The sequence below is a fragment of the Hyla sarda genome, chromosome 1, assembly GCF_029499605.1.
Source record: "Hyla sarda isolate aHylSar1 chromosome 1, aHylSar1.hap1, whole genome shotgun sequence".
NCBI lineage: Eukaryota > Metazoa > Chordata > Amphibia > Anura > Hylidae > Hyla > Hyla sarda.
Genome location: NC_079189.1, coordinates 344,228,403 through 344,243,333, shown reverse-complemented (window position 1 = coordinate 344,243,333; position 14,931 = coordinate 344,228,403).

Here is a 14,931-nt window from a genome sequence, read left to right as displayed (position 1 = left end):
GTCGCAGGAGAACGCTCGCTGGCCGGGGCCTGGTAAGTGACCGGCGGCGCGTCATCTTCTTCAGTGTTCCGGTAACCGCTCCTCCGGTCCCGGCACCTACTGCTATGGTCCATAGGCCATAGCAGTAGATGTGACCCCGGGCCGGAGGAGCGGTGACCGGATCACTGTGGGGGCAGCAGTACAGACATACAGCCTCCAGCCATACACTGTATATGGCTGGAAGCTGTATGTCTGTGGGGTGGGGGGAAGCTGCCTACTATTGTGGGGAAACTGCTGACCTAATGTGGGGGGAGCTGCCTAAAAATGTGGGGGGAGCTGCCTAATATTGTTGGGGAACTGCCTACTATTGTGGGGGAAATGCTGACCTAATGTGGGGGAGCTGCCTACTATTGTGGGGGAACTGCTACTATTGTGGGGGAGCTGCCTACTATTGTTGGGGAGCTGCCTATTAATGTGGGGGAGCTGCCTACTATTGTGGAGGAGCTGCCTATTAATGTGGGGGAACTCCCGACCTAATGTGGGGAGCTGGCAATCTAATGTGGGGGAATCTAATCTAATCTAATGAGCGGAGCACTGCATTTTACCAGAAGACGTGGAAAAGTCATTTTCAGTTTCGGTATCGGTTTCGGCCGGACATTTTTTTTTATTTCGGTTTCGTTTCGGTTCTGAAATTTCCATTTCTGTGCACCTCTACTAATTTTAGTGGAGAACGGAGGAGGATTATACAGAAATGCCATCAAGTATTCAGTTCCATCCCATTTTAACTGAATACAAATAAATCTACCCTCCTTATCAATTCAAACTTCCCTCTCTTCCCGTTTAACCCCCCTGTGTACAAACAGTTATACTCTCCTTGAGTACGACGAATATGTCACATGAGATTGATACCTATTATTATACGCTATCCGTATTGTGTCCTTCGTAAAATGTGTCTCTGTCAAACAAATTATCTCTGGGATATATTTCTTAATATAACTCATTTCCACTACTCTTGTAGCCCTCTCCCCTAATCCACATACATTCCATGTTATTATTCTGTTAACCATTTCTTTATGTGTATTTTATTGGTGTCTTCTCACAACTTATATCACATATTTTCAGTGTTTCAGACCAATTCTCAGTGTCTCTAAATACTATGTTAAGTGCCCCAAAAGTAGCTCATGTGTAAAAGAAGAGAAAAATAAAAAAATAAACATCGAAAAGGAGGGAAGGAAGAGGAAGAAAAAGAGAGAAGAGGGGAAAAAAAAACAACAGCACAAATGTATAATTTCCCCATAATGCCCTCCCTACTGCAGTCTTTTTTTATTAGGACCAGAACCTCTAACCTATATCTACCCCCCCCCCATGCCTCCGCCACTTAGTTACTTAAGTCCTTCATTATCCATCCAATCCGAGGCTTCTTTTGGGGTGTCGAAAAAACAGGCCTTTTCTTTGTAAATCACCCGAAGTTTAGCAGGGAACATTAATCTGTACTTAATTCCATTATTTTGAAGTCTCTTTTTAACCTCACAGTATGAGACTCTTTTTTTTTTTTTTTGAGTCTCCACTGCATAATCCGGATAAAAAGAGACTTTTGCGTAATTAAATTGCAGACTCCCCATAGTCCTTGATTTTGTAAGTATAATGTCTCTGTCTCAATACTGTAGCTCAGTGTTTTAATAATGATGGGCCTTGGAGCAGATCCAGTTACACCTGTCTTGGTATTCTGTGGTCTCTTTCCCTGTTAAAGAACGGGGACAGAAGTTCTTTCCCCACTGTCTCAGTTATCCAAGTTTGAATAAAACCTTTAATATCATTTTTTCCCTGACCCCTCAAGGATACCGAGGATCTTCAAATTACACCGTCTTGACCTGTCTTCTAAGTCTGTTACTTTATTTCTTAGCCATTGATTTTCTGTTTGCAGTATTTTCATCTCTTTCTTACGATTTGCTACCTCATCCTCCACCGCACTTATTCTCTCCTCTGCTTCTCCACATCTACACCAAATATTAGATTATTACATTTCTCAATGGCTGACATAACTCCTGCAAGCCAAAGGGGAGTCTCATCCGACTGTTTCTCTTCCTTTCCCCCCATACTTTGTCTAGATTTTTCTGCCACAGGGCTTAAGCATTTATCCATTTTTTTGTCCTGTTTTTTCCTTTACTGGGCTAGTGGGATTTCTTTTAGGGGCCATTATTTTTCTCTTCCTCCTATAGCTCTTTATCTGTAATATAGATCTCAAATGTATAGTTTCACAGACAGCTCCACTATTAGAGTCTTTGTGGAAAGTACTTTCAGTCCTTATATGTTGCCTCGCTCTGTCTTCCAGTACTATTATATCCTTTTATAGGGTGGTCAGTGGACTGAGGTACTGGGGTGGACCTTTTAGTCAAGGTAGCAGGTAAGCGGGTAAGGGTAGATAGCTTATGTATATTGATGGTTGTTACTACTATACAGTAGATTCCACGCTCTCGGGCTAGAAAGTTTCCCAGAAGATGTTAATTATCATTTAAGAAAGTACATTTTTCCTTGTTTTGACCCTCTAGAGCCCATCAGTACTTCAATGGACCTGGACTGGGTGGGAGTTTTGCTTGTTAATACATGGCTGTATTTTGCTTTAACTGGCCACCTGGTAGAGGAGTTGAAATGTTTTATTTAGTTATATATTGTAGAGATGTTAATTCCAACACTTTTCAATCTCCAATAAATATTACTACTATAAGCTCCCCAGTCAGTAGTTATTTACAATCTCTCCAGAGGATTATATATCTCACATACCGCCCAGTTTAAATTTGGGTTACACAAGGTATTTTACTTTCTCGTATACACCTTCAAGTCAGGTATACAGACCGGCGGGTGGAGATAATTTAACTTCTTTGAGCAGGCGTTAGCTCCCAGCGTTTTTAGTGTCCATTAAACAACACTGCTATAAAACTCCACCATCTGCAGCAGTGATTTTTCCCAGAAGGTATTACATTTATTTATCCGTGTGCATTACTTTTCTTGATTTAACCTTCTGTGTCCCAATAGCTCCCAGCAAACAATTCCCAGATAGAGGCTCTCCACCAGTTAGTATATCACACGCCACAGGTGTATCTCCTACTACTGGGCAATTTCTCAAGCTCTATCTTTTTAAATTTATATACTGTACAGGCATGGAATCCAAACACTTTTTAGTAAAAAAAATATCGCTACCCAAAGACTCCACACATCACATTAAGGGATACATATTATACAAAATACATTTTTCCTTAGTTTAACCTTCTGTGACCCAACAACTCCACCAAGCGTTTTTTTCCACACCTTTTATTTACAGACTCTCCAGTAGGTAGTATATCACACACCACCAATATATCAGCTGCTGTTGGATAATTCATCAGACTCTGCCCATTTAAAATCCGGTGTGGCAAGTCTGGGCTACACAGTATATTTCATATGCTCCTATGGAGCTATATATCAAGTAAGTAGGTCAACAAATGAGAAGGCAGTTTAACTTATTTAGGGATATACTGTGCAGACATTCAATTCTGACTCCTTTAAGCAACCATTGTATATCACTACTGCAAACAGTCCACATTTAGGAGTTTTTCCATAAGCTTCCATCAAACAACTACTGAGCTCTGCACATTCAGATTCCAATGAAGCAATTCTGGAAAGCACAAGATGCCTTTAAATAATCATATATAGCTGCTTAACAAGTGGGAAATATCAGAGGGCATATCAGTACTATAGGGTGTATTATCCCCATTCACAGCTTTACCTTCTTCCGTCAGCACTTTCCCCCAGGGCCTCTCACACTCCGGGGCTTCCACTTCAGTTCAAACCCCCAGCTACCTGACTCTTGCTCCACAGCTCTACCCCTCCACCTCTTCCAGCAGTTCCTGCTCCAGCTCCGATTTTGGCCTCAGTCCCGGCACCCGCTCCCACTCCAGTCCTCTCTTGTGCGCATCCGCCACCGGGGCTCTGAAGTTGTCCCCCCCAGTGGTCGCAGCCTCCTCGGGCTTACTTCCTGCAATGGATCAGCTCCAGACAAGCCAGCAGGCTCGCAGTAGTGATGGCTTGGGGGAGAGAAGGAGCCTCCCAGAGGTGGGATTTTCACGTTCCATTTAACAAAAATTTGTCAAATACCTGTTGGATATTAAGGCTCACTTTACCCCTTGTTACATTCCTTGAGGGGTGTAGTTTCCCAAATAGTGTGCCGCGTGTTTTTTTTTTGCTGTTATGGCACCCTTGGGGCTTCATAAATGTGACATGCCCCCCAAAAACCATTTCAACAAAATTCCCTCTCCAAAATCACTTCTGAGCCATCTAGTGTGCTCGCAGAACACTTTACATCCATATATGAGGTCTTTCCGTTCTTGAGAGAAATTGTGTTGAAAACTTTGGGGGGCATTTTCTCCTATTACACCTTGTAAAAATGAAAAATTTGGGGTAACACTAGCAGTTTAGTGAACAAAATAAAATTTTTCATTTTCGCATGCCATTTCATTAATCACCTGTAGGGTAGTAAGATTCACTTTAACCCTTGTTACATTCCTTAAGGGGTGTAGTTTCCAAAATAGTGTTCCATGTGGTTTTTTATGCTGTTCTGGCACCATGGGGGCTTCCTAAATGCGACATGCCCTCCAAAAACCATTTCAGCTAAATTCACTATCCAAAAGCCCAGTGTCGCTCCTTCCCTTCTGAGTCATCTAATGCACTAAAAGAGGGCTTAACATTCACATATAAGGTATTTCCTCGAGAGGAATTGGTTTACAAATTTTGGGGGGCTTTTTTACTTTTTACCCCTTGTAAAAATTAAAATTATGCAAGTATTGACAAAAATTTACCACTAACATAAAATAGAATATGTTACTAAAAAACTATCTCAGAATCAAATTCATAAGTAAAAGAATCCTAGAGTTATTAATGCATTAAGTGACAGAGGTCAGATTTGCAAAAAATGCTCCTGTCCTTAGGGTACAAATGGGCTCTGTCCCCAAGGTGTTAAAAACAATGCTATATTAAATACAACTGTGTACAACAAAATAGTGAATACAGGGTATAAAATGCTTAAAGAAATGCTTCTATAGTGCAATAGAAGGAAAATAGCGCAGAACAGGTTCTGGTGGAGAAGGATGAAAGGATTAGATCTAAGAGGCAAAGGTAAGATGATGCAAGTCAAAATAAAAAGGAATTATTTGTTTTACCATTCTCCTGTAGTGTTGCTCACACTATATATACGCAATTACGAATATTCGTTTTTTTTTCACAGTACACATCACAGTGATCATCCCTCTCTCCTTCCAGCTTGTGTGGTGTAAAGAAGGCTCTAATACTACTGTGTGAAACTGGTGTGCGTTTTTCACATATGCAAATTTTTCACATATGCTCATTTTCGCATATGCGAAAAGAAAACGCGAATATTACGAATATGAGAATTTAGCTAATATATGACGAATATTCGTCCATATATTCGCGAAATATCGCGAATTCGAATATGGCCTATGCCGCTCAACACTATTCTCCTGTTTCTACTTAAATTTAACACAATGTTTACAGCATTGCCAATCTGAATATAATTGAAGACATGTTGACATACTGTATAAGGTTTATGGCTGATATATAGAAGTGTTGAAATATGTTTATATTGTGTTAGCCTATTTGGAAATGGGTCAAGCAGTAAACACATACAATGAATTTGGAAAGTTTTCCCACCCTTTCACTTTTTTTCACATTTCGTTTATATGGTGGCCTTGTGCTAAAATAAAATAAAAAGATAGAATTTTTGAAATGTTTGCAAATTTATTGAAAAGGAAAAACTAACATTTCATGTGGACATAAGTATTCAGTCCTTTGCTTTGACACTTTAATAAAACTATAGCCTCCCGATTCTATTGATAATCTATGAGAGGTTTTTAACACCTTGATTGTAGTCACCTGTGGTGAATTCAGTTGATTGGACATGAATTGGAAAAACACACCCCTGTCTATATAAGGTGTCACTGCTGACAATGCATATAAGAACAAAAACCATCTATAAGGATGAAAGAACTGTCTGTAGAGCTCGGAAACATGATTGTGTGGGGGTATCGATCTGGAAAAAGGAACAAAAAGGTCTGCTTCACTGAACGTTCCCAAGAGCACAGTTCTTTGGCACAACCTGTCCTTTAACAGACAGGGAGTGTTGCTATATTCCAACACCAGGCTCTATGCCAAGTGTTAGACTCAACCCACTTTTCAAGGAAAAGATTCTTTTATACATACCATGGTTGCCTGGTAAAAAAAAATATATATATGCAATTCCTGCAAATACACTGCTAAGATCATTGTATAGACACTAATCATCTTTAACATTAATACAGGACAGGTAAAGTGGATAACATTGATCATCTCATTGCATTGTTCCATTTCCAGGTTCATGGGCACCCAAGGTGATCACCCCCATAGGAGCTACTGTAGCACAACTTGTTGGCTATGATAGAAATAAAGAATAAAGACTATGAGGGAGATTTATCAACACCTGTCCAGAGGAAAAGTTGCTGAGTTGCCCATAGCAAAATGAAAGAAGCAATCTGATTGGTTGCTCTAGGCAACTCAGCATCTTTATGCCCTTATCAAGCTACAATCAGGAATAGTTCAAGGAATATGACAAAAAGTTCTTGGTGTTGACTTGGCTCTGAAGTCGAGCATCTGTAAGGTGTGCTGCAAAACCAATCTGATCCATGGAGGCTCCACCTCACAACTTACAAGATCTGCTGCTAACATGTTGATGGCACATACTGCAGAGTACTTTCAGAAATCCTGTGAAATTCATACTTCTTTAGTCAGGGTTGTTTTAGCTGCATGAAAAGGGCCTATGCAATGTTAGGCAGTAGTTAAAGGCTCTGGCTGATCAGTGTATATCCATATTAAGTATATGTGATTAAAGTATTATCCATCCTGATTAACTCAGTAATAGTTTAAGGAGTGCCAAAAACACCACATTACCAGGCTCAGGGTTCTTTTTTCCAGAAATTGCTGTAATTCTTCCAGCTAGGAGATAAAAGCAATTCTTAACTAAATGTCCAAACTGCAGTCTGCAAAAAGTAGAATGAAATTGTAATCCTAGAGTAGCATGAAAGAAATCTGGACTGGTAATCCCTGCTGAGAACTATGGCGCAACCACTGTACTGCTAGTGATTTATTACAAAGCTCTTACTGATGTTATGGCTACTGACCCTAATACTGTCTGCCTTTCTTTAACCCCTTAAGGACCAAGCCCATTTTCACCTTAAGGACCAGGGCTTTTTTTGCACGTGACCACTGTCACTTTAAGCATAAATAACTCTGGGATGCTTTAACTTAAGAATTTGATTCCGAGACTGTTTTTTTGTGACATATTCTAATTTAACATAGTGGTAACTTTTCATCGATACTTGCATCATTTCTTGGTGAAAAATTCAAAAATTTCATGAAAAATTCAAAAATTTAGCATTTTTATAACTTTGAAGCTCTAAGCTTGTAAGGAAAATGGACATACCGAATAAATTATACATTGATTCACATATACAATGGGGGAGATTTATCAAAGCTGTCTATGTCCCGCATCAATATAGACAAAACTACAGAGCGTTAGGCTGGTCTATTGTGTGCCTAATTTATCAAAAGTCGCACGGCTCTTGATAAACTTCGGGATCTACGGTTTAGACTGTATTTAAACCTGCTCCAGCATGGTCTGACGATTTGGCGTACTTTCAGCTGATGCGACTTGTTGCTAAAAAGTCGCTTTTGATAAATTCAGCACCAATGCATTTTTCCATCTAAAATAGACTAGAATGCATCATGTTCCAAAAATCCTCTAGAGCAAAAGTTGCAGAAAAGTTGCACATATTTAGACTGTGGCTTTCTGTGCGACAAATTTAGACAGGAAAAACCAGTCTAAATCCTTTCATAAATATCCCCCATTATGTCTACTTTATGTTGGCATCCTAAAGTTGACATGTTTTTACTTTTGGAAAAAAATCAGAGGGTTTCAAATTTTAGCAGCAATTTTCCAATTTTTCACGAAATTTTCTAAATCTGAATTTTTCGGGGACCAGTTCAGTTTTGAAGTGGATTTGAAGGGCCTTCATATAAGAAATATCCCATAAATGACCCCATTATAGAAACTGCACCCCCCAAAGTATTCAAAATGACATTCAGAAAGTTTGTTAACCCTTTAGGTGTTTCACAGGAATAGCAGCAAAGTGAAGGAGAAAATGAAAAATCTTAATTTTTAACACTCGTATGTTCTTGTAGAACCAGTTTTTGTAACCCAATTTCCCTCGAGTAAGGAAATACCTCACATGTGTATGTAAAGTGCTCTGTGGGTGCACTATAGGGATTAAAAGGGAAGGAGTGACAATGAAACACTATTTTGGAAACTACATCCCTCAAGGCATGTAACAAGGGGTACAGTGAACCTTAACACCCCACAGGTGTTTGATGCCTTTTTGTTTAAGTTTGTTGTGTAAATAAAAAAAACAACAACTTTTTTTCACTAAAGTGGAGTTATTTTTCCCTAATTTACCATTTTTACAAAGGGTAATGGGAGAAAATGCCCCCCCAAAATTTGTAACCCAGTATGGAAATACCCCATGTTTGGACGTAAAATGCTCTGCGAGCGAACTACAATGCTCAGAAGAGGAGGGACATTTAGCTTTTGGAGAGCAAATTTTGCTGAAATGGTTTTTGGGGAGCATGTCGCATTGGAAAGTCCCTATGGTGCCATAACAGCAAAAAAAAAACACATGGCATACTATTTTGGAAACTAGACCGCTTAAGGAACGTAACAAGGGGTACAGTGAGCCTTAACACCCCACAGGTGTTTGACGACTTTTCGTTAAATTCAGATGTGTAAATTAATTTTTTTTTCACTAAAATGCAGTTTTCCCCCCAAATTTTACATTTTTACAAGGGGTAATAGGAGAAAATGCCCCCCAAAATTTGTAATCCTATTTCTTCTGAGTATGGAAATACCCCATGTGTGGACGTCAAGTGCACTGCAGGCGCACTAAAATGCTCAGAAGAGAAGGAGCGCCATTGAGCTTTTGGAGAGATAATTTGTTTGGAATGAAAGTGCGTTTACAAACCCCCTGTGGCACCAGAAAAGTTAACCCCCCACATGTGACCCCATTTTAGAAACTACACCCATCACAGAAAGGGGTGCAGTGAGCATTTACACCCCACTGGCGTTTGACAGATCTTTGGAACAGTGGGCTGTGCAAATGAAAAATAAAATTTTTCATTTTCACGGACTACTGTTCCAAAAATCTGTCAGACACCTGTGGGGCATAAATGCTCACTGTACCCCTTATTACATTATGCGAGGGGTGTAGTTTGCAAAATGGGGTCCCATGTGGGGGGGTGCATTGTTCTGGCACCATGGGGGCTTTGTAAACAAATGTGGCCTTCAATTCCAGACAAAATTTCTCTCCAAAAGCCCAATGGCGCTCCTTCACTTCTGAACATTGTCCTTTGCCTGCACAGCACTTTACATCCACATATGGGGTGTGTTCTTACTCAGAAGAAATGGGGTTTCAAATTTTGGGTGGCTTTTTTTTCTATTTTCCCTAGTGAAAATGAAAAATTTAGGGTAACACCAGCATTTTAGTAAAAAAATTATTTTTGTTTCATTTTCCCATCCAACTTTAATGAAAATTCATCAAACACTTGTGGGGTGTTAAGGCTCATTATACCCCTTGTTAAGTTCTATGAGGTGTGTAGTTTCCAAAATGGGGTCACACGTGGGTATTTATTTTTTTGCATTTATGTCAGAACCACAAGCCACCCCTGTGCAAATCACCAATTTAAGCCTCAAATGTACACAGTGCGCTGTCACTCCTGAGCTTTGTTGTGCATCTGCAGAGCATTTTCCGTCCACATATGGGGTATTTCCGGTCTTTTTTTCCTGTTACCTCTTGTGAAAATAAAAAGTATGGGGGCAACACCAGCATGTTAGTGTAAAAAATTTATTTTTTTTACGCTAACAGGCTGGTGTAGACCCCAACTTTTCCTTTTAATAAGGGGTAAAAGGAGAAAAAGCCCCCCAAAATTTTTAACACAATTTGCGCCCGAGTACCAAAATACCCCATATGTGGCCCTAAACTGTTTCCTTGAAATACGACAGGGCTCTGAAGTGAGAGAGCGCCATGCGCATTTGATGACTAAATTAGGGATTGCATAGGGGTGGACATAGGGGTATTCTATGCCAGTGATTCCCTAATAGGGTGCCTCTAGCTGTTGATAAACTCCCAGCATGCCTGGACAGTCAGAGGCTGTCCGGAAATGCTGGGAGTTGTTTTTTTTGCAACAGCTGGAGGCTATATTTTGGAAACACTGCCGTACCATACGTTTTTCTTTTTTATTGGGGGGGGAGGGACAGTGTAAGGGGGTGTATATGTAGTGTTTTACCCTTTATTATGTGTAGTGTAGTGTTTTTAGGGTACATTCGCACGGGCGGGGGTTTACGGTGAGTTTCCCGTTAGGAGTTTGCACTTCTGCGGAAAATTTGCCGCAGCTCAAACTTGAAGCAGGAAACTCACTGTAAACCCGCCCGTGTGAATGCACCCTGTAGACCGTGCATGCTGGGAGTTGTACTTTTGCAACAGCTGGAGGCACACTAGTTGGAAAACCTTCAGTTAGGTTCTTTTACCTAACTCCGCATTTTCCAGCCAGTGTGCCTCCAGCTGTTGCAAAACTACAACTCCCAGCATGTACTGATAGCTAAAGGAGTTGTAGTTATGCAACAACTGGAGGCACACAAATACAACTCCCAGCATGGCGAGACAGTCGTTTGCTGTTCGTGCATGCTTGGAGTTGTAGTTTTGAAAGATTTTGAGGGCCATGGTGATCTCCAGACTGTGGCCTTCCAGATTTTGCAAAACAGCTGTCTGGGCATGCTGGTAGTGGTAGTTTTGCAAAGTCTGGAGGACTACAGTTTATAGACCACTGTATTATGGTCTCCAAACTGTAGCCCTCCAGATGTTGCTAGGCAACAACTCACCGGCTTCCGTAGTCAGCACCAGGGAGCCACACGTCATCGCCGCCCGCCGCCGCCGATCATCGCTGGTAAGTGACCTCCGGCGCCGGTCCCACACGGTTCCCCCGTTCTGCCCAGACTACTGTGGGTGAGCAGAGCGGGGGAACCGAACTTTAACCCCCCCATTTGTTATTGGTCAGTCGCTTCTGACCAACCAATAGCAGGGATAGGAGAGGTGGCACTCAATTTTATCCCTTCAGGGGGATCGTGGGTGTCTTGGACAGCCCCGATCCCCCTTATTTTCTGGGTCACCGGGTCACCAGAGTCCCGTATGACCCAGAATCACCGCAGATCACCGGTCTGAATTGTCTCAGGACCCCCCCCCAGGGGTTTGCACAGGGTGCCTGCTGAATGATTTCAGCAGGCATCCCAGTCCGGTCCCCGCCTGGTGAGCAGCGGGGACCGGAATTCCCACAGGCGTACAGGTACACCTTTGGTCCTTAAATACCAGGGCATCAGGGCATGCCTGTACGCCCTTGGTCCCTAAGTGGTTAACCCCTTAACGACGCAGGACGTATATTTACGTCCTGCGCCGGCTCCCGCGATATGAAGCGGGATCGCGCCGCGATCCCGCATCATATCGCGTGGGTCCCGGCGCTAATCAACGGCCGGGACCCGCGGCTAATACCACACATCGCCGATCGCGGCGATGTGCGGTATTAACCCTTTAGAAGCGGCGGTCAAAGCTGACCGCCGCTTCTAAAGTGAAAGTGAAAGTGACCCGGCTGCTCAGTCGGGCTGTTCGGGACCGCCGCGGTGAAATCGCGGCGTCCCGAACAGCTGATCGGACACCGGGAGGGCTCTTACCTGCCTCCCCGGTGTCCGATCGACGAATGACTGCTCCGTGCCTGAGATCCAGGCAGGAGCAGTCAAGCGCCGATAATGCTGATCACAGGCGTGTTAATGCACGCCAGTGATCAGCATTAGAGATCAGTGTGTGCAGTGTTATAGGTCCCTATGGGACCTATAACACTGCAAAAAAAATGTTAAAAAAAAGTGTTAATAAAGGTCATTTAACCCCTTCCCTAATAAAAGTTTGAATCACCCCCCTTTTCCCATAAAAAAAATAAAACAGTGTAAAAAAAATAAAAAATAAACATATGTGGTATCGCCGCGTGCGTAAATGTCCGAACTATAAAAATATATCATTAATTAAGCCGTACGGTCAATGGCGTACGCGCAAAAAAATTCCAAAGTCCAAAAAAGCGTATTTTGGTCACTTTTTATATCATTAAAAAATGAATAAAAAGTGATCAAAAAGTCCGATCAAAACAAAAATCATACCGATAAAAACTTCAGATCACGGCGCAAAAAATGAGTCCTCACACCGCCCCGTACGTGGAAAAATAAAAAAGTTATAGGGGTCAGAAGATGACATTTTTAAACGTATAAATTTTCCTGCATGTAGTTATGATTTTTTCCAGAAGTGCGACAAAATCAAACCTATATAAGTAGGGTATCATTTTAACCGTATGGACCTACAGAATAATGATAAGGTGTAATTTTTACCGAAATATGCACTGCGTAGAAACGAAAGCCCCCAAAAGTTACAAAATGGCGTTTTTTTTTCGATTTTGTCGCACAATGATTTTTTTTTCCGTTTCGCCGTGCATTTTTGGGTAAAATGACTAATGTCACTGCAAAGTAGAATTGGCGACGCAAAAAATAAGCCATAATATGGATTTTTAGGTGGAAAATTGAAAGGGTTATGATTTTTAAAAGGTAAGGAGGAAAAAACGAAAGTGCAAAAACGGAAAAACCCTGAGTCCTTAAGGGGTTAAAGTACCACAGTTTTACAGTATCATTTTTGAACAGACTTCCCAGGTCAGCTGAGTTATCTCAAACAGCAATTGTCTCTGCAAAAATGTACTGTAGCGTGTAGCAAAGCACATTGTACTGTATATTAATACTAACTCCCCTGTGATCATCTGTCCAGCTCAAAAGGAGAACTGTGGTGTAGGACAATTTATCACCTATCCAAAGGATAGGAGATAAGTGTCTGATCGCAGGGGGTTGACCGCTGGGATCCCCCGTGATTTCCTGTCCGATTCCCAGTTCTTTTTTGTGAACGAGGGCTGTCGACCCCAGCACAAAGCTGTGGTGCTGTGCTTCGTGCTGTGTTCGACACAGCTCCTTTCATGAGGAGAGCCATGGCACGGTGCAGGATCATAAACTTATCCCCTATCCTTTGGATAGGGGATGAATTGTCCTACACCACAATACTCCTTTAACAGTTAGGTTCACCAGTGCAAACCACTCTTTCCCTACTTCTCCACCTGCACTAAGAATTGGCCAAGACCATCTGAAAATTATTTGAAAATGCACAGAAACCTGCATGGCCCATGGTGTCTATGACAAGCAAACAGAGTCTGTTTCTCTTGCTATCTTGGTGTGTAAAAGATAGTTTTCTCATATAAGCAAACAAGTACAGAAAGTCTACAACACAGTTTACATAGCTTCACAGCAGGCAGTACTCGTGGTGGGATTCCCACAATGTGAATTTCCTGCTGTAAAACAAAATAAAGGAAACAAGTAAGGATTGGTGAGTGCTGTGGTCTTACTCTACTTGCATGCACCATGAAAAAAGGATGTTACAGTATCTAGATTTCATATCAGATTGAGAATATCCCAGCAATAACTCCAAGCAAAAAGTTTATTTTTTTCCCACATGTATAATGTATATTAAATTATGCTTTCTGTATTTTAACATATAAGGGCAAAACCATGCACTGTAAATCTGTTTATGTGTTTTGTTATATTTCAAACACTGAGGGCTCATCCAAATGATTGTGAAAACAAAGCATGCACTTTTTTGAGCTTGCCATTGGGCTAGGAGAGCTGGCATTTATTAAGGTCCAAGTGCTGGGTGCCAAGGTCCTCCAACAAACAACTCTGTGAGATACAAGGTATAGCAACAGGCCACTTCAGGTAAAGGCAAGCCTTGGTACACCATTGGCTTATTGTATTGACTCCTCCTGTGCATTATATGACTTGTACATGCATTTTGTACACCTTTCACCAACATATGTTTTATACATATCTGTTACTACAGTTCAGGCTTTTTTTTTTATAGGAGGTTTGTTGCATATTGCATCTAGAAATATATCAGACCATGGACTATTATTAGTTGTACTAAACATTTACCATAGGAAACGTATATTGAACCTTAGTATGAGGCCTAGCGGAGAAGCTCATAAAACCCAAAATTAAATGTCTAAAAGCTACACCGACCTACTATTAACCATTCAGAATTCAGGTATATGTAGCATATGGACCTTTGGGTCCCTTAGGCCATGTTCACATGTCAGAATTTCTGTGCCAGATTCCGCATTGGAGTCCAGCACAGAGATTCCGCTGCAGCAGAGTCCCATTGATTCCTGCTGTGCTGTACACACAGCTGAATTTCGTGCCAGATGTTTCAGGCATGGAAATTTCATTTTCTGTGTCCGCACGAAGAACGAACACGTTCATTCTTTGTGTGGAGTCTGCACGGAATACATAAGCATCTATGAGATGACCATAGCCTAAGGCACTAGGTTCTAGATGCAACTGCTACCTCTGCACACTACTGAGGCTAGAATGTATTTACAGGATATTTTTATTTCAATTTACACATGAAGCTCATGAAATGCTTTGGTGTCTGTCCATTGTTCTCTAAGCCTTCAGCAACTTCAAACTCCCTTCTGCAGATTAGTCACAGACACAAAATACTTTCGAAAGTTTTTATGAGTATTGAATAGAGTTTTTTATGATGACAAAGTTGCCTCAAAGTGTTATATTTGTTACTAGGTTAGGGAATTGAATAGTGATGCCTGCAGTATACTGATGCCATACAGTAGCTGAAGCTGTTTCAGTGTGGAGACACTGAAGAACACTTCAGATCCAAAGGACCCTATTACACTGGACGA